General features: G+C 47.9%; 10 non-coding genes across 10 annotated transcripts; all 10 read left to right on the top strand.

The window, feature by feature from the left end:
- The first annotated feature begins 1,845 nt into the window (after positions 1-1,845).
- On the top strand, positions 1,846-1,961 carry LOC127980144 (U5 spliceosomal RNA). The gene has a single exon (XR_008159181.1). It is a non-coding gene; the product is annotated as a U5 spliceosomal RNA (small nuclear RNA).
- Positions 1,962-3,882: 1,921 nt separating this feature from the next.
- LOC127980334 (U5 spliceosomal RNA) lies at positions 3,883-3,997 on the top strand. Its single transcript, XR_008159364.1, has one exon. It is a non-coding gene; the product is annotated as a U5 spliceosomal RNA (small nuclear RNA).
- A 1,924-nt stretch (positions 3,998-5,921) lies between these two features.
- LOC127981007 (U5 spliceosomal RNA) lies at positions 5,922-6,037 on the top strand. Its single transcript, XR_008160002.1, has one exon. It is a non-coding gene; the product is annotated as a U5 spliceosomal RNA (small nuclear RNA).
- A 1,922-nt stretch (positions 6,038-7,959) lies between these two features.
- On the top strand, positions 7,960-8,074 carry LOC127980333 (U5 spliceosomal RNA). The gene has a single exon (XR_008159363.1). It is a non-coding gene; the product is annotated as a U5 spliceosomal RNA (small nuclear RNA).
- A 1,927-nt stretch (positions 8,075-10,001) lies between these two features.
- Positions 10,002-10,117, top strand: LOC127980971 (U5 spliceosomal RNA). Its single transcript, XR_008159967.1, has one exon. It is a non-coding gene; the product is annotated as a U5 spliceosomal RNA (small nuclear RNA).
- Positions 10,118-12,044: 1,927 nt separating this feature from the next.
- LOC127980970 (U5 spliceosomal RNA) lies at positions 12,045-12,160 on the top strand. The gene has a single exon (XR_008159966.1). It is a non-coding gene; the product is annotated as a U5 spliceosomal RNA (small nuclear RNA).
- A 1,922-nt stretch (positions 12,161-14,082) lies between these two features.
- Positions 14,083-14,198, top strand: LOC127980143 (U5 spliceosomal RNA). Its single transcript, XR_008159180.1, has one exon. It is a non-coding gene; the product is annotated as a U5 spliceosomal RNA (small nuclear RNA).
- A 3,673-nt stretch (positions 14,199-17,871) lies between these two features.
- On the top strand, positions 17,872-17,987 carry LOC127980969 (U5 spliceosomal RNA). Its single transcript, XR_008159965.1, has one exon. It is a non-coding gene; the product is annotated as a U5 spliceosomal RNA (small nuclear RNA).
- A 1,926-nt stretch (positions 17,988-19,913) lies between these two features.
- On the top strand, positions 19,914-20,029 carry LOC127980968 (U5 spliceosomal RNA). The gene has a single exon (XR_008159964.1). It is a non-coding gene; the product is annotated as a U5 spliceosomal RNA (small nuclear RNA).
- Positions 20,030-21,952: 1,923 nt separating this feature from the next.
- LOC127980142 (U5 spliceosomal RNA) lies at positions 21,953-22,068 on the top strand. The gene has a single exon (XR_008159179.1). It is a non-coding gene; the product is annotated as a U5 spliceosomal RNA (small nuclear RNA).
- The last annotated feature ends 1,699 nt before the right edge of the window (positions 22,069-23,767 follow it).

The following is a 23,767-nucleotide window of genomic DNA, read 5'->3' as shown; positions in this document are numbered from 1 at the left end:
CTGAATGGGCACTCTCTGCGTTTGACCACTTCGTGTTTATTTAGCCGGATGGGAAGGCAGCGTTTTCTTGTACGTGACGGGATGCAAATTCTTGAAGGCTCTCTTTAGTGACGGGTCTGAACAAAGATCTCATCTGCTCCTCTAGCCCTATCGGCGACTCGTGAACTTCGAGTCTTCTTACTGACGGCGCAAGTTGCTGAATGCCTGCTGCGTTGGTGGTATAGTGGTGAGCATAGCTGCCTTCCAAGCAGTTGACCCGGGTTCGATTCCCGGCCAACGCATGTCCTTTGGCTCGGGCTGACGTCGAAGCAGAACTCCCTCTGTGACCTGTGCCTCCACCCAAAACTTTTGGATGGAATAATATCGGATGGACCCATCATTAGCTGAAGTCGCATAACACTTGCAACACTACCCGTAGCAGGGGTCATTGTTTGGACTCTTTTTTTTTTTTTTTTTTTTAAATTGCGCTTTAAACAAAAAGTATTGTGTCAATGCAACTGAACAACATTAATTAGGAACACAGTGCGTCAATAAAGCTGCTGACTTCCACCTGCGTTGGTGGTATAGTGGTGAGCATAGCTGCCTTCCAAGCAGTTGACCCGGGTTCGATTCCAGGCCAACGCATGTCCTTTGGCTCGGGCTGACGTCGAAGCAGAACTCCTTCTGTGACCTGCGACTCCAACCAAAAATTTTGGATGGATCGTTCGGAAGACGAAAAGAACCAGCTCTCCCCGTCGGGGAATCGAACCCCGGTCTTCCGCGTGACAGGCGGAGATACTGTCCACTATACTAACGAGGAGCCGTGCATGCTGCCGTTTCTCCCCCAACCGACGGCACTGCACTGACATAACTAAACAATGCATGGCTTCTTCTGACGCAGACCCAGCCCTAGCACCGTAAAATTTCTGATGGACCCATCATTAGCTGAAGTCGCATAACACTTGGAACACTACCCGTAGCAGGGGTCATTGTTTGGACTCTTTTTTTTTTTTTTTTTTTAAATTGCGCTTTAAACAAAAAGTATTGCGTCAATGCAACTGAACAACATTAATTAGGAACACAGTGCGTCAAAAAGCAAAATGACAGTTAAAGGCATTTCGTTATTGAACTCTTTGATGACATCATTCAGCTAAGTTCAGTTTTAAATAGTATCTGTGCAATAATTTGCAATCAAGTCAACGATATCTCTGTACATGAAGTGTCCCAAGCTCCGCCTGCCAGAGGCGACAGAGGCAAGAAACCAAAACTCGATCGGTGAAAAGATGGAGAAAAAACCCGGTGAGAAACCAGGCTCAGTCGGGGAGACAGTTCTCCCCTTGTCAGACGAAACCAGTAGATCAGCTCCAGGCTGCAGGAATGTCAGACTGTGCAGAAGAATCATCTGTTTCCTGTGGTCTTGTCCAGGTGGTCTTTACAGGGGATTTGTATCTGCGGCTCATCTAGTTGTCACGGTCTCCGCTGTGTTTCTGGGCCATAGAGGTCCTTTCTAGGTGTTGATCCACCATCTTCTCTGGATACGGAGTGAATCCGGGTGACTGAAGCGGTTACAGACTGGATCTGGTGGCTACGGTGACCTCGGAATAAGGGATTTCTTTAAAATACTTTTTTTTTCATATAAGATTTTATCCAACTTTTCAGATAGAGGCATGAGAAAGAGATTGCCTTGATTGGGCTTTTGGTTATTGGTGGGCCGAGGGGACTTTTTTGAGTTTTACTCCTCCGTTTTGGAGTGGGGGGGGGGGGTGCTGACGAAACACATGTGGGCAGGCGTTGTCACCCTTGATGACCCTTGGCGAGCGTAGTAGTTTAACAGAGGCAGCGCACAGGCCCGACCCTTTGGAGACACAGCTCGAGTTTCTCTTCATTGTCGCATAAATCTTTCGCCTTTTACTAAAGATTTCCGTGGAGGGGAACTTTTGTGAGTGACCTGTATTTTTGGGTGCTCTGCTCACTGCAGAGCTACATCGAAATGTCAAGAGCAGAATCAGTTTGACCGTCCGCCAGCATGCTGCGAGAGGGCTTGCCACTGGTCATCGTCTGAATGGGCACTCTCTGCGTTTGACCACTTCGTGTTTATTTAGCCGGATGGGAAGGCAGCGTTTTCTTGTACGTGACGGGATGCAAATTCTTGAAGGCTCTCTTTAGTGACGGGTCTGAACAAAGATCTCATCTGCTCCTCTAGCCCTATCGGCGACTCGTGCACTTCGAGTCTTCTTACTGACGGCGCAAGTTGCTGAATGCCTGCTGCGTTGGTGGAATAGTGGTGAGCATAGCTGCCTTCCAAGCAGTTGACCCGGGTTCGATTCCCGGCCAACGCATGTCCTTTGGCTCGGGCTGACGTCGAAGCAGAACTCCCTCTGTGACCTGTGCCTCCACCCAAAACTTTTGGATGGAATAATATCGGATGGACCCATCATTAGCTGAAGTCGCATAACACTTGCAACACTACCCGTAGCAGGGGTCATTGTTTGGACTCTTTTTTTTTTTTTTTTTTTAAATTGCGCTTTAAACAAAAAGTATTGTGTCAATGCAACTGAACAACATTAATTAGGAACACAGTGCGTCAATAAAGCTGCTGACTTCCACCTGCGTTGGTGGTATAGTGGTGAGCATAGCTGCCTTCCAAGCAGTTGACCCGGGTTCGATTCCCGGCCAACGCATGTCCTTTGGCTCGGGCTGACGTCGAAGCAGAACTCCTTCTGTGACCTGCGACTCCAACCAAAAATTTTGGATGGATCGTTCGGAAGACGAAAAGAACCAGCTCTCCCCGTCGGGGAATCGAACCCCGGTCTTCCGCGTGACAGGCGGAGATACTGTCCACTATACTAACGAGGAGGCGTGCATGCTGCCGTTTCTCCCCCAACCGACGGCACTGCACTGACATAACTAAACAATGCATGGCTTCTTCTGACGCAGACCCAGCCCTAGCACCGTAAAATTTCTGATGGACCCATCATTAGCTGAAGTCGCATAACACTTGGAACACTACCCGTAGCAGGGGTCATTGTTTGGACTCTTTTTTTTTTTTTTTTTTAAATTGCGCTTTAAACAAAAAGTATTGCGTCAATGCAACTGAACAACATTAATTAGGAACACAGTGCGTCAAAAAGCAAAATGACAGTTAAAGGCATTTCGTTATTGAACTCTTTGATGACATCATTCAGCTAAGTTCAGTTTTAAATAGTATCTGTGCAATAATTTGCAATCAAGTCAACGATATCTCTGTACATGAAGTGTCCCAAGCTCCGCCTGCCAGAGGCGACAGAGGCAAGAAACCAAAACTCGATCGGTGAAAAGATGGAGAAAAAACCCGGTGAGAAACCAGGCTCAGTCGGGGAGACAGTTCTCCCCTTGTCAGACGAAACCAGTAGATCAGCTCCAGGCTGCAGGAATGTCAGACTGTGCAGAAGAATCATCTGTTTCCTGTGGTCTTGTCCAGGTGGTCTTTACAGGGGATTTGTATCTGCGGCTCATCTAGTTGTCACGGTCTCCGCTGTGTTTCTGGGCCATAGAGGTCCTTTCTAGGTGTTGATCCACCATCTTCTCTGGATACGGACTGGATCCGGGTGACTGAAGCGGTTACAGACTGGATCTGGTGGCTACGGTGACCTCGGAATAAGGGATTTCTTTAAAATACTTTTTTTTTTCATATAAGATTTTATCCAACTTTTCAGATAGAGGCATGAGAAAGAGATTGCCTTGATTGGGCTTTTGGTTATTGGTGGGCCGAGGGGACTTTTTTGAGTTTTACTCCTCCGTTTTGGAGTGGGGGGGGGGGGTGCTGACGAAACACATGTGGGCAGGCGTTGTCACCCTTGATGACCCTTGGCGAGCGTAGTAGTTTAACAGAGGCAGCGCACAGGCCCGAGCGTTTGCAGACACAGCTCGAGTTTCTCTTCATTGTCGCATAAATCTTTCGCCTTTTACTAAAGATTTCCGTGGAGGGGAACTTTTGCGAGTGACCTGTATTTTTGGGTGCTCTGCTCACTGCAGAGCTACATCGAAATGTCAAGAGCAGAATCAGTTTGACCGTCCGCCAGCATGCTGCGAGAGGGCTTGCCACTGGTCATCGTCTGAATGGGCACTCTCTGCGTTTGACCACTTCGTGTTTATTTAGCCTGATGGGAAGGCAGCGTTTTCTTGTACGTGACGGGATGCAAATTCTTGAAGGCTCTCTTTAGTGACGGGTCTGAACAAAGATCTCATCTGCTCCTCTAGCCCTATCGGCGACTCGTGCACTTCGAGTCTTCTTACTGACGGCGCAAGTTGCTGAATGCCAGCTGCGTTGGTGGTATAGTGGTGAGCATAGCTGCCTTCCAAGCAGTTGACCCGGGTTCGATTCCCGGCCAACGCATGTCCTTTTGGCTCGGGCTGACGTCGAAGCAGAACTCCCTCTGTGACCTGTGCCTCCACCCAAAACTTTTGGATGGAATAATATCGGATGGACCCATCATTAGCTGAAGTCGCATAACACTTGCAACACTACCCGTAGCAGGGGTCATTGTTTGGACTCTTTTTTTTTTTTTTTTTTTTTAAATTGCGCTTTAAACAAAAAGTATTGTGTCAATGCAACTGAACAACATTAATTAGGAACACAGTGCGTCAATAAAGCTGCTGACTTCCACCTGCGTTGGTGGTATAGTGGTGAGCATAGCTGCCTTCCAAGCAGTTGACCCGGGTTCGATTCCCGGCCAACGCATGTCCTTTGGCTCGGGCTGACGTCGAAGCAGAACTCCTTCTGTGACCTGCGACTCCAACCAAAAATTTTGGATGGATCGTTCGGAAGACGAAAAGAACCAGCTCTCCCCGTCGGGGAATCGAACGCCGGTCTTCCACGTGACAGGCGGAGATACTGTCCACTATACTAACGAGGAGCCGTGCATGCTGCCGTTTCTCCCCCAACCGACGGCACTGCACTGACATAACTAAACAATGCATGGCTTCTTCTGACGCAGACCCAGCCCTAGCACCGTAAAATTTCTGATGGACCCATCATTAGCTGAAGTCGCATAACACTTGGAACACTACCCGTAGCAGGGGTCATTGTTTGGACTCTTTTTTTTTTTTTTTTTTTTAAATTGCGCTTTAAACAAAAAGTATTGCGTCAATGCAACTGAACAACATTAATTAGGAACACAGTGCGTCAAAAAGCAAAATGACAGTTAAAGGCATTTCGTTATTGAACTCTTTGATGACATCATTCAGCTAAGTTCAGTTTTAAATAGTATCTGTGCAATAATTTGCAATCAAGTCAACGATATCTCTGTACATGAAGTGTCCCAAGCTCCGCCTGCCAGAGGCGACAGAGGCAAGAAACCAAAACTCGATCGGTGAAAAGATGGAGAAAAAACCCGGTGAGAAACCAGGCTCAGTCGGGGAGACAGTTCTCCCCTTGTCAGACGAAACCAGTAGATCAGCTCCAGGCTGCAGGAATGTCAGACTGTGCAGAAGAATCATCTGTTTCCTGTGGTCTTGTCCAGGTGGTCTTTACAGGGGATTTGTATCTGCGGCTCATCTAGTTGTCACGGTCTCCGCTGTGTTTCTGGGCCATAGAGGTCCTTTCTAGATGTTGATCCACCATCTTCTCTGGATACGGACTGGATCCGGGTGACTGAAGGGGATACAGACTGGATCTGGTGGCTACGGTGACCTCGGAATAAGGGATTTCTTTAAAAGACTTTTTTTTTTTCATATAAGATTTTATCCAACTTTTCAGATAGAGGCATGAGAAAGAGATTGCCTTGATTGGGCTTTTGGTTATTGGTGGGCCGAGGGGACTTTTTTGAGTTTTACTCCTCTGTTTTGGAGTGGGGGGGGGGTGCTGACGAAACACATGTGGGCAGGCGTTGTCACCCTTGATGACCCTTGGCGAGCATAGTAGTTTAACAGAGGCAGCGCACAGGCCCGAGCGTTTGCAGACACAGCTCGAGTTTCTCTTCATTGTCGCATAAATCTTTCGCCTTTTACTAAAGATTTCCGTGGAGGGGAACTTTTGTGAGTGACCTGTATTTTTGAGTGCCCTGCTCACTGCAGAGCTACATCGAAATGTCAAGAGCAGAATCAGTTTGACCGTCCGCCAGCATGCTGCGAGAGGGCTTGCCACTGGTCATCGTCTGAATGGGCACTCTCTGCGTTTGACCACTTCGTGTTTATTTAGCCGGATGGGAAGGCAGCGTTTTCTTGTACTTGACGGGATGCAAATTCTTGAAGGCTCTCTTTAGTGACGGGTCTGAACAAAGATCTCATCTGCTCCTCTAGCCCTATCGGCGACTCGTGCACTTCGAGTCTTCTTACTGACGGCACAAGTTGCTGAATGCCTGCTGCGTTGGTGGTATAGTGGTGAGCATAGCTGCCTTCCAAGCAGTTGACCCGGGTTCGATTCCCGGCCAACGCATGTCCTTTGGCTCGGGCTGACGTCGAAGCAGAACTCCCTCTGTGACCTGTGCCTCCACCCAAAACTTTTGGATGGAATAATATCGGATGGACCCATCATTAGCTGAAGTCGCATAACACTTGCAACACTACCCGTAGCAGGGGTCATTGTTTGGACTCTTTTTTTTTTTTTTTTTTTTTAAATTGCGCTTTAAACAAAAAGTATTGTGTCAATGCAACTGAACAACATTAATTAGGAACACAGTGCGTCAATAAAGCTGCTGACTTCCACCTGCGTTGGTGGTATAGTGGTGAGCATAGCTGCCTTCCAAGCAGTTGACCCGGGTTCGATTCCCGGCCAACACATGTCCTTTGGCTCGGGCTGACGTCGAAGCAGAACTCCTTCTGTGACCTGCGACTCCAACCAAAAATTTTGGATGGATCGTTCGGAAGACGAAAAGAACCAGCTCTCCCCGTCGGGGAATCGAACCCCGGTCTTCTGCGTGACAGGCGGAGATACTGTCCACTATACTAACGAGGAGCCGTGCATGCTGCCGTTTCTCCCCCAACCGACGGCACTGCACTGACATAACTAAACAATGCATGGCTTCTTCTGACGCAGACCCAGCCCTAGCACCGTAAAATTTCTGATGGACCCATCATTAGCTGAAGTCGCTTAACACTTGGAACACTACCCGTAGCAGGGGTCATTGTTTGGACTCTTTTTTTTTTTTTTTTTTTTAAATTGCGCTTTAAACAAAAAGTATTGCGTCAATGCAACTGAACAACATTAATTAGGAACACAGTGCGTCAAAAAGCAAAATGACAGTTAAAGGCATTTCGTTATTGAACTCTTTGATGACATCATTCAGCTAAGTTCAGTTTTAAATAGTATCTGTGCAATAATTTGCAATCAAGTCAACGATATCTCTGTACATGAAGTGTCCCAAGCTCCGCCTGCCAGAGGCGACAGAGGCAAGAAACCAAAACTCGATCGGTGAAAAGATGGAGAAAAAACCCGGTGAGAAACCAGGCTCAGTCGGGGAGACAGTTCTCCCCTTGTCAGACGAAACCAGTAGATCAGCTCCAGGCTGCAGGAATGTCAGACTGTGCAGAAGAATCATCTGTTTCCTGTGGTCTTGTCCAGGTGGTCTTTACAGGGGATTTGTATCTGCGGCTCATCTAGTTGTCACGGTCTCCGCTGTGTTTCTGGGCCATAGAGGTCCTTTCTAGGTGTTGATCCACCATCTTCTCTGGATACGGACTGGATCCGGGTGACTGAAGCGGTTACAGACTGGATCTGGTGGCTACGGTGACCTCGGAATAAGGGATTTCTTTAAAATACTTTTTTTTTCATATAAGATTTTATCCAACTTTTCAGATAGAGGCATGAGAAAGAGATTGCCTTGATTGGGCTTTTGGTTATTGGTGGGCCGAGGGGACTTTTTTGAGTTTTACTCCTCCGTTTTGGAGTGGGGGGGGGGTGCTGACGAAACACATGTGGGCAGGCGTTGTCACCCTTGATGACCCTTGGCGAGCGTAGTAGTTTAACAGAGGCAGCGCACAGGCCCGAGCGTTTGCAGACACAGCTCGAGTTTCTCTTCATTGTCGCATAAATCTTTCGCCTTTTACTAAAGATTTCCGTGGAGGGGAACTTTTGCGAGTGACCTGTATTTTTGGGTGCTCTGCTCACTGCAGAGCTACATCGAAATGTCAAGAGCAGAATCAGTTTGACCGTCCGCCAGCATGCTGCGAGAGGGCTTGCCACTGGTCATCGTCTGAATGGGCACTCTCTGCGTTTGACCACTTCGTGTTTATTTAGCCGGATGGGAAGGCAGCGTTTTCTTGTACGTGACGGGATGCAAATTCTTGAAGGCTCTCTTTAGTGACGGGTCTGAACAAAGATCTCATCTGCTCCTCTAGCCCTATCGGCGACTCGTGCACTTCGAGTCTTCTTACTGACGGCGCAAGTTGCTGAATGCCTGCTGCGTTGGTGGTATAGTGGTGAGCATAGCTGCCTTCCAAGCAGTTGACCCGGGTTCGATTCCCGGCCAACGCATGTCCTTTGGCTCGGGCTGACGTCGAAGCAGAACTCCCTCTGTGACCTGTGCCTCCACCCAAAACTTTTGGATGGAATAATATCGGATGGACCCATCATTAGCTGAAGTCGCATAACACTTGCAACACTACCCGTAGCAGGGGTCATTGTTTGGACTCTTTTTTTTTTTTTTTTTTTTGAATTGCGCTTTAAACAAAAAGTATTGTGTCAATGCAACTGAACAACATTAATTAGGAACACAGTGCGTCAATAAAGCTGCTGACTTCCACCTGCGTTGGTGGTATAGTGGTGAGCATAGCTGCCTTCCAAGCAGTTGACCCGGGTTCGATTCCCGGCCAACGCATGTCCTTTGGCTCGGGCTGACGTCGAAGCAGAACTCCTTCTGTGACCTGCGACTCCAACCAAAAATTTTGGATGGATCGTTCGGAAGACGCAAAGAGCCAGCTCTCCCCGTCGGGGAATCGAACCCCGGTCTTCCGCGTGACAGGCGGAGATACTGTCCACTATACTAACGAGGAGCCGTGCATGCTGCCGTTTCTCCCCCAACCGACGGCACTGCACTGACATAACTAAACAATGCATGGCTTCTTCTGACGCAGACCCAGCCCTAGCACCGTAAAATTTCTGATGGACCCATCATTAGCTGAAGTCGCATAACACTTGGAACACTACCCGTAGCAGGGGTCATTGTTTGGACTCTTTTTTTTTTTTTTTTTTTTTAAATTGCGCTTTAAACAAAAAGTATTGCGTCAATGCAACTGAACAACATTAATTAGGAACACAGTGCGTCAAAAAGCAAAATGACAGTTAAAGGCATTTCGTTATTGAACTCTTTGATGACATCATTCAGCTAAGTTCAGTTTTAAATAGTATCTGTGCAATAATTTGCAATCAAGTCAACGATATCTCTGTACATGAAGTGTCCCAAGCTCCGCCTGCCAGAGGCGACAGAGGCAAGAAACCAAAACTCGATCGGTGAAAAGATGGAGAAAAAACCCGGTGAGAAACCAGGCTCAGTCGGGGAGACAGTTCTCCCCTTGTCAGACGAAACCAGTAGATCAGCTCCAGGCTGCAGGAATGTCAGACTGTGCAGAAGAATCATCTGTTTCCTGTGGTCTTGTCCAGGTGGTCTTTACAGGGGATTTGTATCTGCGGCTCATCTAGTTGTCACGGTCTCCGCTGTGTTTCTGGGCCATAGAGGTCCTTTCTAGGTGTTGATCCACCATCTTCTCTGGATACGGACTGGATCCGGGTGACTGAAGCGGTTACAGACTGGATCTGGTGGCTACGGTGACCTCGGAATAAGGGATTTCTTTAAAATACTTTTTTTTTCATATAAGATTTTATCCAACTTTTCAGATAGAGGCATGAGAAAGAGATTGCCTTGATTGGGCTTTTGGTTATTGGTGGGCCGAGGGGACTTTTTTGAGTTTTACTCCTCCGTTTTGGAGTGGGGGGGGGGGGGGGGTGCTGACGAAACACATGTGGGCAGGCGTTGTCACCCTTGATGACCCTTGGCGAGCGTAGTAGTTTAACAGAGGCAGCGCACAGGCCCGAGCGTTTGGAGACACAGCTCGAGTTTCTCTTCATTGTCGCATAAATCTTTCGCCTTTTACTAAAGATTTCCGTGGAGGGGAACTTTTGTGAGTGACCTGTATTTTTGGGCTCTCTGCTCACTGCAGAGCTACATCGAAATGTCAAGAGCAGAATCAGTTTGACCGTCCGCCAGCATGCTGCGAGAGGGCTTGCCACTGGTCATCGTCTGAATGGGCACTCTCTGCGTTTGACCACTTCGTGTTTATTTAGCCTGATGGGAAGGCAGCGTTTTCTTGTACGTGACGGGATGCAAATTCTTGAAGGCTCTCTTTAGTGACGGGTCTGAACAAAGATCTCATCTGCTCCTCTAGCCCTATCGACGACTCGTGCACTTCGAGTCTTCTTACTGACGGCGCAAGTTGCTGAATGCCTGCTGCGTTGGTGGTATAGTGGTGAGCATAGCTGCCTTCCAAGCAGTTGACCCGGGTTCGATTCCCGGCCAACGCATGTCCTTTGGCTCGGGCTGACGTCGAAGCAGAACTCCCTCTGTGACCTGTGCCTCCACCCAAATCTTTTGGATGGAATAATATCGGATGGACCCATCATTAGCTGAAGTCGCATAACACTTGCAACACTACCCGTAGCAGGGGTCATTGTTTGGACTCTTTTTTTTTTTTTTTTTTTTAAATTGCGCTTTAAACAAAAAGTATTGTGTCAATGCAACTGAACAACATTAATTAGGAACACAGTGCGTCAATAAAGCTGCTGACTTCCACCTGCGTTGGTGGTATAGTGGTGAGCATAGCTGCCTTCCAAGCAGTTGACCCGGGTTCGATTCCCGGCCAACGCATGTCCTTTGGCTCGGGCTGACGTCGAAGCAGAACTCCTTCTGTGACCTGCGACTCCAACCAAAAATTTTGGATGGATCGTTCGGAAGACGCAAAGAGCCAGCTCTCCCCGTCGGGGAATCGAACCCCGGTCTTCCGCGTGACAGGCGGAGATACTGTCCACTATACTAACGAGGAGCCGTGCATGCTGCCGTTTCTCCCCCAACCGACGGCACTGCACTGACATAACTAAACAATGCATGGCTTCTTCTGACGCAGACCCAGCCCTAGCACCGTAAAATTTCTGATGGACCCATCATTAGCTGAAGTCGCATAACACTTGGAACACTACCCGTAGCAGGGGTCATTGTTTGCACTCTTTTTTTTTTTTTTTTTTTTTAAATTGCGCTTTAAACAAAAAGTATTGCGTCAATGCAACTGAACAACATTAATTAGGAACACAGTGCGTCAAAAAGCAAAATGACAGTTAAAGGCATTTCGTTATTGAACTCTTTGATGACATCATTCAGCTAAGTTCAGTTTTAAATAGTATCTGTGCAATAATTTGCAATCAAGTCAACGATATCTCTGTACATGAAGTGTCCCAAGCTCCGCCTGCCAGAGGCGACAGAGGCAAGAAACCAAAACTCGATCGGTGAAAAGATGGAGAAAAAACCCGGTGAGAAACCAGGCTCAGTCGGGGAGACAGTTCTCCCCTTGTCAGACGAAACCAGTAGATCAGCTCCAGGCTGCAGGAATGTCAGACTGTGCAGAAGAATCATCTGTTTCCTGTGGTCTTGTCCAGGTGGTCTTTACAGGGGATTTGTATCTGCGGCTCATCTAGTTGTCACGGTCTCCGCTGTGTTTCTGGGCCATAGAGGTCCTTTCTAGGTGTTGATCCACCATCTTCTCTGGATACGGACTGGATCCGGGTGACTGAAGCGGTTACAGACTGGATCTGGTGGCTACGGTGACCTCGGAATAAGGGATTTCTTTAAAATACTTTTTTTTTCATATAAGATTTTATCCAACTTTTCAGATAGAGGCATGAGAAAGAGATTGCCTTGATTGGGCTTTTGGTTATTGGTGGGCCGAGGGGACTTTTTTGAGTTTTACTCCTCCGTTTTGGAGTGGGGGGGGGGGGGGGGTGCTGACGAAACACATGTGGGCAGGCGTTGTCACCCTTGATGACCCTTGGCGAGCGTAGTAGTTTAACAGAGGCAGCGCACAGGCCCGAGCGTTTGGAGACACAGCTCGAGTTTCTCTTCATTGTCGCATAAATCTTTCGCCTTTTACTAAAGATTTCCGTGGAGGGGAACTTTTGTGAGTGACCTGTATTTTTGGGCTCTCTGCTCACTGCAGAGCTACATCGAAATGTCAAGAGCAGAATCAGTTTGACCGTCCGCCAGCATGCTGCGAGAGGGCTTGCCACTGGTCATCGTCTGAATGGGCACTCTCTGCGTTTGACCACTTCGTGTTTATTTAGCCTGATGGGAAGGCAGCGTTTTCTTGTACGTGACGGGATGCAAATTCTTGAAGGCTCTCTTTAGTGACGGGTCTGAACAAAGATCTCATCTGCTCCTCTAGCCCTATCGACGACTCGTGCACTTCGAGTCTTCTTACTGACGGCGCAAGTTGCTGAATGCCTGCTGCGTTGGTGGTATAGTGGTGAGCATAGCTGCCTTCCAAGCAGTTGACCCGGGTTCGATTCCCGGCCAACGCATGTCCTTTGGCTCGGGCTGACGTCGAAGCAGAACTCCCTCTGTGACCTGTGCCTCCACCCAAATCTTTTGGATGGAATAATATCGGATGGACCCATCATTAGCTGAAGTCGCATAACACTTGCAACACTACCCGTAGCAGGGGTCATTGTTTGGACTCTTTTTTTTTTTTTTTTTTTTAAATTGCGCTTTAAACAAAAAGTATTGTGTCAATGCAACTGAACAACATTAATTAGGAACACAGTGCGTCAATAAAGCTGCTGACTTCCACCTGCGTTGGTGGTATAGTGGTGAGCATAGCTGCCTTCCAAGCAGTTGACCCGGGTTCGATTCCCGGCCAACGCATGTCCTTTGGCTCGGGCTGACGTCGAAGCAGAACTCCTTCTGTGACCTGCGACTCCAACCAAAAATTTTGGATGGATCGTTCGGAAGACGAAAAGAACCAGCTCTCCCCGTCGGGGAATCGAACCCCGGTCTTCCGCGTGACAGGCGGAGATACTGTCCACTATACTAACGAGGAGCCGTGCATGCTGCCGTTTCTCCCCCAACCGACGGCACTGCACTGACATAACTAAACAATGCATGGCTTCTTCTGACGCAGACCCAGCCCTAGCACCGTAAAATTTCTGATGGACCCATCATTAGCTGAAGTCGCATAACACTTGGAACACTACCCGTAGCAGGGGTCATTGTTTGGACTCTTTTTTTTTTTTTTTTTTTTAATTGCGCTTTAAACAAAAAGTATTGCGTCAATGCAACTGAACAACATTAATTAGGAACACAGTGCGTCAAAAAGCAAAATGACAGTTAAAGATATTTCGTTATTGAACTCTTTGATGACATCATTCAGCTAAGTTCAGTTTTAAATAGTATCTGTGCAATAATTTGCAATCAAGTCAACGATATCTCTGTACATGAAGTGTCCCAAGCTCCGCCTGCCAGAGGCGACAGAGGCAAGAAACCAAAACTCGATCGGTGAAAAGATGGAGAAAAAACCCGGTGAGAAACCAGGCTCAGTCGGGGAGACAGTTCTCCCCTTGTCAGACGAAACCAGTAGATCAGCTCCAGGCTGCAGGAATGTCAGACTGTGCAGAAGAATCATCTGTTTCCTGTGGTCTTGTCCAGGTGGTCTTTACAGGGGATTTGTATCTGCGGCTCATCTAGTTGTCACGGTCTCCGCTGTGTTTCTGGGCCATAGAGGTCCTTTCTAGGTGTTGATCCACCATCTTCTCTGGATACGGACTGAATCCGGGTGACTGAAGCGGTTACAGACTGGATCTGGTGGCTACGGTGACCTCGGAATAAGGGATTTCTTTAAAATACTTTTTTTTTCATATAAGATTTTATCCAACTTTTCAGATAGAGGCATGAGAAAGAGATTGCCTTGATTGGGCTTTTGGTTATTGGTGGGCCGAGGGGACTTTTTTGAGTTTTACTCCTCCGTTTTGGAGTGGGGGGGGGGGGGTGCTGACGAAACACATGTGGGCAGGCGTTGTCACCCTTGATGACCCTTGGCGAGCGTAGTAGTTTAACAGAGGCAGCGCACAGGCCCGAGCCTTTGGAGACACAGCTCGAGTTTCTCTTCATTGTCGCATAAATCTTTCGCCTTTTACTAAAGATTTCCGTGGAGGGGAACTTTTGTGAGTGACCTGTATTTTTGGGTGCTCTGCTCACTGCAGAGCTACATCGAAATGTCAAGAGCAGAATCAGTTTGACCGTCCGCCAGCATGCTGCGAGAGGGCTTGCCACTGGTCATCGTCTGAATGGGCACTCTCTGCGTTTGACCACTTCGTGTTTATTTAGCCGGATGGGAAGGCAGCGTTTTCTTGTACGTGACGGGATGCAAATTCTTGAAGGCTCTCTTTAGTGACGGGTCTGAACAAAGATCTCATCTGCTCCTCTAGCCCTATCGGCGACTCGTGCACTTCGAGTCTTCTTACTGACGGCGCAAGTTGCTGAATGCCTGCTGCGTTGGTGGTATAGTGGTGAGCATAGCTGCCTTCCAAGCAGTTGACCCGGGTTCGATTCCCGGCCAACGCATGTCCTTTGGCTCGGGCTGACGTCGAAGCAGAACTCCCTCTGTGACCTGTGCCTCCACCCAAAACTTTTGGATGGAATAATATCGGATGGACCCATCATTAGCTGAAGTCGCATAACACTTGCAACACTACCCGTAGCAGGGGTCATTGTTTGGACTCTTTTTTTTTTTTTTTTTTTTAATTGCGCTTTAAACAAAAAGTATTGTGTCAATGCAACTGAACAACATTAATTAGGAACACAGTGCGTCAATAAAGCTGCTGACTTCCACCTGCATTGGTGGTATAGTGGTGAGCATAGCTGCCTTCCAAGCAGTTGACCCGGGTTCGATTCCCGGCCAACGCATGTCCTTTGGCTCGGGCTGACGTCGAAGCAGAACTCCTTCTGTGACCTGCGACTCCAACCAAAAATTTTGGATGGATCGTTCGGAAGACGAAAAGAACCAGCTCTCCCCGTCGGGGAATCGAACCCCGGTCTTCCGCGTGACAGGCGGAGATACTGTCCACTATACTAACGAGGAGCCGTGCATGCTGCCGTTTCTCCCCCAACCGACGGCACTGCACTGACATAACTAAACAATGCATGGCTTCTTCTGACGCAGACCCAGCCCTAGCACCGTAAAATTTCTGATGGACCCATCATTAGCTGAAGTCGCATAACACTTGGAACACTACCCGTAGCAGGGGTCATTGTTTGGACTCTTTTTTTTTGTTTTTTTTTAAATTGCGCTTTAAACAAAAAGTATTGCGTCAATGCAACTGAACAACATTAATTAGGAACACAGTGCGTCAAAAAGCAAAATGACAGTTAAAGGCATTTCGTTATTGAACTCTTTGATGACATCATTCAGCTAAGTTCAGTTTTAAATAGTATCTGTGCAATAATTTGCAATCAAGTCAACGATATCTCTGTACATGAAGTGTCCCAAGCTCCGCCTGCCAGAGGCGACAGAGGCAAGAAACCAAAACTCGATCGGTGAAAAGATGGAGAAAAAACCCGGTGAGAAACCAGGCTCAGTCGGGGAGACAGTTCTCCCCTTGTCAGACGAAACCAGTAGATCAGCTCCAGGCTGCAGGAATGTCAGACTGTGCAGAAGAATCATCTGTTTCCTGTGGTCTTGTCCAGGTGGTCTTTACAGGGGATTTGTATCTGCGGCTCATCTAGTTGTCACGGTCTCCGCTGTGTTTCTGGGCCATAGAGGTCCTTTCTAGGTGTTGATCCACCATCTTCTCTGGATACGGACTGAATCCGGGTGACTGAAGCGGTTACAGACTGGATCTGGTGGCTACGGTGACCTCGGAATAAGGGATTTCTTTAAAATACTTTTTTTTTCATATAAGATTTTATCCAACTTTTCAGATAGAGGCATGAGAAAGAGATTGCCTTGATTGGGCTTTTGGTTATTGGTGGGCCGAGGGGACTTTTTTGAGTTTTACTCCTCCGTTTTGGAGTGGGGGGGGGGGGGGTGCTGACGAAACACTCTCTGCGTTTGACCACTTCGTGTTTATTTAGCCGGATGGGAAGGCAGCGTTTTCTTGTACGTGACGGGATGCAAATTCTTGAAGGCTCTCTTTAGTGACGGGTCTGAACAAAGATCTCATCTGCTCCTCTAGCCCTATCGGCGACTCGTGCACTTCGAGTCTTCTTACTGACGGCGCAAGTTGCTGAATGCCTGCTGCGTTGGTGGTATAGTGGTGAGCATAGCTGCCTTCCAAGCAGTTGACCCGGGTTCGATTCCCGGCCAACGCATGTCCTTTGGCTCGGGCTGACGTCGAAGCAGAACTCCCTCTGTGACCTGTGCCTCCACCCAAAACTTTTGGATGGAATAATATCGGATGGACCCATCATTAGCTGAAGTCGCATAACACTTGCAACACTACCCGTAGCAGGGGTCATTGTTTGGACTCTTTTTTTTTTTTTTTTTTTTAAATTGCGCTTTAAACAAAAAGTATTGTGTCAATGCAACTGAACAACATTAATTAGGAACACAGTGCGTCAATAAAGCTGCTGACTTCCACCTGCGTTGGTGGTATAGTGGTGAGCTAGCTGCCTTCCAAGCAGTTGACCCGGGTTCGATTCCCGGCCAACGCATGTCCTTTGGCTCGGGCTGACGTCGAAGCAGAACTCCTTCTGTGACCTGCGACTCCAACCAAAAATTTTGGATGGATCGTTCGGAAGACGCAAAGAGCCAGCTCTCCCCGTCGGGGAATCGAACCCCGGTCTTCCGCGTGACAGGCGGAGATACTGTCCACTATACTAACGAGGAGCCGTGCATGCTGCCGTTTCTCCCCCAACCGACGGCACTGCACTGACATAACTAAACAATGCATGGCTTCTTCTGACGCAGACCCAGCCCTAGCACCGTAAAATTTCTGATGGACCCATCATTAGCTGAAGTCGCATAACACTTGGAACACTACCCGTAGCAGGGGTCATTGTTTGGACTCTTTTTTTTTTTTTTTTTTTTTAAATTGCGCTTTAAACAAAAAGTATTGCGTCAATGCAACTGAACAACATTAATTAGGAACACAGTGCGTCAAAAAGCAAAATGACAGTTAAAGGCATTTCGTTATTGAACTCTTTGATGACATCATTCAGCTAAGTTCAGTTTTAAATAGTATCTGTGCAATAATTTGCAATCAAGTCAACGATATCTCTGTACATGAAGTGTCCCAAGCTCCGCCTGCCAGAGGCGACAGAGGCAAGAAACCAAAACTCGATCGGTGAAAAGATGGAGAAAAAACCCGGTGAGAAACCAGGCTCAGTCGGGGAGACAGTTCTCCCCTTGTCAGACGAAACCAGTAGATCAGCTCCAGGCTGCAGGAATGTCAGACTGTGCAGAAGAATCATCTGTTTCCTGTGGTCTTGTCCAGGTGGTCTTTACAGGGGATTTGTATCTGCGGCTCATCTAGTTGTCACGGTCTCCGCTGTGTTTCTGGGCCATAGAGGTCCTTTCTAGGTGTTGATCCACCATCTTCTCTGGATACGGACTGGATCCGGGTGACTGAAGCGGTTACAGACTGGATCTGGTGGCTACGGTGACCTCGGAATAAGGGATTTCTTTAAAATACTTTTTTTTTCATATAAGATTTTATCCAACTTTTCAGATAGAGGCATGAGAAAGAGATTGCCTTGATTGGGCTTTTGGTTATTGGTGGGCCGAGGGGACTTTTTTGAGTTTTACTCCTCCGTTTTGGAGTGGGGGGGGGGGGGGGGGTGCTGACGAAACACATGTGGGCAGGCGTTGTCACCCTTGATGACCCTTGGCGAGCGTAGTAGTTTAACAGAGGCAGCGCACAGGCCCGAGCGTTTGGAGACACAGCTCGAGTTTCTCTTCATTGTCGCATAAATCTTTCGCCTTTTACTAAAGATTTCCGTGGAGGGGAACTTTTGTGAGTGACCTGTATTTTTGGGCTCTCTGCTCACTGCAGAGCTACATCGAAATGTCAAGAGCAGAATCAGTTTGACCGTCCGCCAGCATGCTGCGAGAGGGCTTGCCACTGGTCATCGTCTGAATGGGCACTCTCTGCGTTTGACCACTTCGTGTTTATTTAGCCTGATGGGAAGGCAGCGTTTTCTTGTACGTGACGGGATGCAAATTCTTGAAGGCTCTCTTTAGTGACGGGTCTGAACAAAGATCTCATCTGCTCCTCTAGCCCTATCGACGACTCGTGCACTTCGAGTCTTCTTACTGACGGCGCAAGTTGCTGAATGCCTGCTGCGTTGGTGGTATAGTGGTGAGCATAGCTGCCTTCCAAGCAGTTGACCCGGGTTCGATTCCCGGCCAACGCATGTCCTTTGGCTCGGGCTGACGTCGAAGCAGAACTCCCTCTGTGACCTGTGCCTCCACCCAAATCTTTTGGATGGAATAATATCGGATGGACCCATCATTAGCTGAAGTCGCATAACACTTGCAACACTACCCGTAGCAGGGGTCATTGTTTGGACTCTTTTTTTTTTTTTTTTTTTTAAATTGCGCTTTAAACAAAAAGTATTGTGTCAATGCAACTGAACAACATTAATTAGGAACACAGTGCGTCAATAAAGCTGCTGACTTCCACCTGCGTTGGTGGTATAGTGGTGAGCATAGCTGCCTTCCAAGCAGTTGACCCGGGTTCGATTCCCGGCCAACGCATGTCCTTTGGCTCGGGCTGACGTCGAAGCAGAACTCCTTCTGTGACCTGCGACTCCAACCAAAAATTTTGGATGGATCGTTCGGAAGACGCAAAGAGCCAGCTCTCCCCGTCGGGGAATCGAACCCCGGTCTTCCGCGTGACAGGCGGAGATACTGTCCACTATACTAACGAGGAGCCGTGCATGCTGCCGTTTCTCCCCCAACCGACGGCACTGCACTGACATAACTAAACAATGCATGGCTTCTTCTGACGCAGACCCAGCCCTAGCACCGTAAAATTTCTGATGGACCCATCATTAGCTGAAGTCGCATAACACTTGGAACACTACCCGTAGCAGGGGTCATTGTTTGGACTCTTTTTTTTTTTTTTTTTTTTTAAATTGCGCTTTAAACAAAAAGTATTGCGTCAATGCAACTGAACAACATTAATTAGGAACACAGTGCGTCAAAAAGCAAAATGACAGTTAAAGGCATTTCGTTATTGAACTCTTTGATGACATCATTCAGCTAAGTTCAGTTTTAAATAGTATCTGTGCAATAATTTGCAATCAAGTCAACGATATCTCTGTACATGAAGTGTCCCAAGCTCCGCCTGCCAGAGGCGACAGAGGCAAGAAACCAAAACTCGATCGGTGAAAAGATGGAGAAAAAACCCGGTGAGAAACCAGGCTCAGTCGGGGAGACAGTTCTCCCCTTGTCAGACGAAACCAGTAGATCAGCTCCAGGCTGCAGGAATGTCAGACTGTGCAGAAGAATCATCTGTTTCCTGTGGTCTTGTCCAGGTGGTCTTTACAGGGGATTTGTATCTGCGGCTCATCTAGTTGTCACGGTCTCCGCTGTGTTTCTGGGCCATAGAGGTCCTTTCTAGGTGTTGATCCACCATCTTCTCTGGATACGGACTGGATCCGGGTGACTGAAGCGGTTACAGACTGGATCTGGTGGCTACGGTGACCTCGGAATAAGGGATTTCTTTAAAATACTTTTTTTTTCATATAAGATTTTATCCAACTTTTCAGATAGAGGCATGAGAAAGAGATTGCCTTGATTGGGCTTTTGGTTATTGGTGGGCCGAGGGGACTTTTTTGAGTTTTACTCCTCCGTTTTGGAGTGGGGGGGGGGGGGGGTGCTGACGAAACACATGTGGGCAGGCGTTGTCACCCTTGATGACCCTTGGCGAGCGTAGTAGTTTAACAGAGGCAGCGCACAGGCCCGAGCGTTTGGAGACACAGCTCGAGTTTCTCTTCATTGTCGCATAAATCTTTCGCCTTTTACTAAAGATTTCCGTGGAGGGGAACTTTTGTGAGTGACCTGTATTTTTGGGCTCTCTGCTCACTGCAGAGCTACATCGAAATGTCAAGAGCAGAATCAGTTTGACCGTCCGCCAGCATGCTGCGAGAGGGCTTGCCACTGGTCATCGTCTGAATGGGCACTCTCTGCGTTTGACCACTTCGTGTTTATTTAGCCTGATGGGAAGGCAGCGTTTTCTTGTACGTGACGGGATGCAAATTCTTGAAGGCTCTCTTTAGTGACGGGTCTGAACAAAGATCTCATCTGCTCCTCTAGCCCTATCGACGACTCGTGCACTTCGAGTCTTCTTACTGACGGCGCAAGTTGCTGAATGCCTGCTCCGTTGGTGGTATAGTGGTGAGCATAGCTGCCTTCCAAGCAGTTGACCCGGGTTCGATTCCCGGCCAACGCATGTCCTTTGGCTCGGGCTGACGTCGAAGCAGAACTCCCTCTGTGACCTGTGCCTCCACCCAAATCTTTTGGATGGAATAATATCGGATGGACCCATCATTAGCTGAAGTCGCATAACACTTGCAACACTACCCGTAGCAGGGGTCATTGTTTGGACTCTTTTTTTTTTTTTTTTTTTTAAATTGCGCTTTAAACAAAAAGTATTGTGTCAATGCAACTGAACAACATTAATTAGGAACACAGTGCGTCAATAAAGCTGCTGACTTCCACCTGCGTTGGTGGTATAGTGGTGAGCATAGCTGCCTTCCAAGCAGTTGACCCGGGTTCGATTCCCGGCCAACGCATGTCCTTTGGCTCGGGCTGACGTCGAAGCAGAACTCCTTCTGTGACCTGCGACTCCAACCAAAAATTTTGGATGGATCGTTCGGAAGACGAAAAGAACCAGCTCTCCCCGTCGGGGAATCGAACCCCGGTCTTCCGCGTGACAGGCGGAGATACTGTCCACTATACTAACGAGGAGCCGTGCATGCTGCCGTTTCTCCCCCAACCGACGGCACTGCACTGACATAACTAAACAATGCATGGCTTCTTCTGACGCAGACCCAGCCCTAGCACCGTAAAATTTCTGATGGACCCATCATTAGCTGAAGTCGCATAACACTTGGAACACTACCCGTAGCAGGGGTCATTGTTTGGACTCTTTTTTTTTTTTTTTTTTTTTTAATTGCGCTTTAAACAAAAAGTATTGCGTCAATGCAACTGAACAACATTAATTAGGAACACAGTGCGTCAAAAAGCAAAATGACAGTTAAAGATATTTCGTTATTGAACTCTTTGATGACATCATTCAGCTAAGTTCAGTTTTAAATAGTATCTGTGCAATAATTTGCAATCAAGTCAACGATATCTCTGTACATGAAGTGTCCCAAGCTCCGCCTGCCAGAGGCGACAGAGGCAAGAAACCAAAACTCGATCGGTGAAAAGATGGAGAAAAAACCCGGTGAGAAACCAGGCTCAGTCGGGGAGACAGTTCTCCCCTTGTCAGACGAAACCAGTAGATCAGCTCCAGGCTGCAGGAATGTCAGACTGTGCAGAAGAATCATCTGTTTCCTGTGGTCTTGTCCAGGTGGTCTTTACAGGGGATTTGTATCTGCGGCTCATCTAGTTGTCACGGTCTCCGCTGTGTTTCTGGGCCATAGAGGTCCTTTCTAGGTGTTGATCCACCATCTTCTCTGGATACGGACTGAATCCGGGTGACTGAAGCGGTTACAGACTGGATCTGGTGGCTACGGTGACCTCGGAATAAGGGATTTCTTTAAAATACTTTTTTTTTCATATAAGATTTTATCCAACTTTTCAGATAGAGGCATGAGAAAGAGATTGCCTTGATTGGGCTTTTGGTTATTGGTGGGCCGAGGGGACTTTTTTGAGTTTTACTCCTCCGTTTTGGAGTGGGGGGGGGGGGTGCTGACGAAACACATGTGGGCAGGCGTTGTCACCCTTGATGACCCTTGGCGAGCGTAGTAGTTTAACAGAGGCAGCGCACAGGCCCGAGCCTTTGGAGACACAGCTCGAGTTTCTCTTCATTGTCGCATAAATCTTTCGCCTTTTACTAAAGATTTCCGTGGAGGGGAACTTTTGTGAGTGACCTGTATTTTTGGGTGCTCTGCTCACTGCAGAGCTACATCGAAATGTCAAGAGCAGAATCAGTTTGACCGTCCGCCAGCATGCTGCGAGAGGGCTTGCCACTGGTCATCGTCTGAATGGGCACTCTCTGCGTTTGACCACTTCGTGTTTATTTAGCCGGATGGGAAGGCAGCGTTTTCTTGTACGTGACGGGATGCAAATTCTTGAAGGCTCTCTTTAGTGACGGGTCTGAACAAAGATCTCATCTGCTCCTCTAGCCCTATCGGCGACTCGTGCACTTCGAGTCTTCTTACTGACGGCGCAAGTTGCTGAATGCCTGCTGCGTTGGTGGTATAGTGGTGAGCATAGCTGCCTTCCAAGCAGTTGACCCGGGTTCGATTCCCGGCCAACGCATGTCCTTTGGCTCGGGCTGACGTCGAAGCAGAACTCCCTCTGTGACCTGTGCCTCCACCCAAAACTTTTGGATGGAATAATATCGGATGGACCCATCATTAGCTGAAGTCGCATAACACTTGCAACACTACCCGTAGCAGGGGTCATTGTTTGGACTCTTTTTTTTTTTTTTTTTTTTAATTGCGCTTTAAACAAAAAGTATTGTGTCAATGCAACTGAACAACATTAATTAGGAACACAGTGCGTCAATAAAGCTGCTGACTTCCACCTGCATTGGTGGTATAGTGGTGAGCATAGCTGCCTTCCAAGCAGTTGACCCGGGTTCGATTCCCGGCCAACGCATGTCCTTTGGCTCGGGCTGACGTCGAAGCAGAACTCCTTCTGTGACCTGCGACTCCAACCAAAAATTTTGGATGGATCGTTCGGAAGACGAAAAGAACCAGCTCTCCCCGTCGGGGAATCGAACCCCGGTCTTCCGCGTGACAGGCGGAGATACTGTCCACTATACTAACGAGGAGCCGTGCATGCTGCCGTTTCTCCCCCAACCGACGGCACTGCACTGACATAACTAAACAATGCATGGCTTCTTCTGACGCAGACCCAGCCCTAGCACCGTAAAATTTCTGATGGACCCATCATTAGCTGAAGTCGCATAACACTTGGAACACTACCCGTAGCAGGGGTCATTGTTTGGACTCTTTTTTTTTGTTTTTTTTTAAATTGCGCTTTAAACAAAAAGTATTGCGTCAATGCAACTGAACAACATTAATTAGGAACACAGTGCGTCAAAAAGCAAAATGACAGTTAAAGGCATTTCGTTATTGAACTCTTTGATGACATCATTCAGCTAAGTTCAGTTTTAAATAGTATCTGTGCAATAATTTGCAATCAAGTCAACGATATCTCTGTACATGAAGTGTCCCAAGCTCCGCCTGCCAGAGGCGACAGAGGCAAGAAACCAAAACTCGATCGGTGAAAAGATGGAGAAAAAACCCGGTGAGAAACCAGGCTCAGTCGGGGAGACAGTTCTCCCCTTGTCAGACGAAACCAGTAGATCAGCTCCAGGCTGCAGGAATGTCAGACTGTGCAGAAGAATCATCTGTTTCCTGTGGTCTTGTCCAGGTGGTCTTTACAGGGGATTTGTATCTGCGGCTCATCTAGTTGTCACGGTCTCCGCTGTGTTTCTGGGCCATAGAGGTCCTTTCTAGGTGTTGATCCACCATCTTCTCTGGATACGGACTGAATCCGGGTGACTGAAGCGGTTACAGACTGGATCTGGTGGCTACGGTGACCTCGGAATAAGGGATTTCTTTAAAATACTTTTTTTTTCATATAAGATTTT

The sequence above is a fragment of the Carassius gibelio genome, chromosome B19 (genome assembly GCF_023724105.1).
Source record: "Carassius gibelio isolate Cgi1373 ecotype wild population from Czech Republic chromosome B19, carGib1.2-hapl.c, whole genome shotgun sequence".
NCBI lineage: Eukaryota > Metazoa > Chordata > Actinopteri > Cypriniformes > Cyprinidae > Carassius > Carassius gibelio.
The sequence above is the reverse complement of the archived record's forward strand: the minus strand, read 5'-3'. Positions and strand labels throughout refer to the sequence as shown.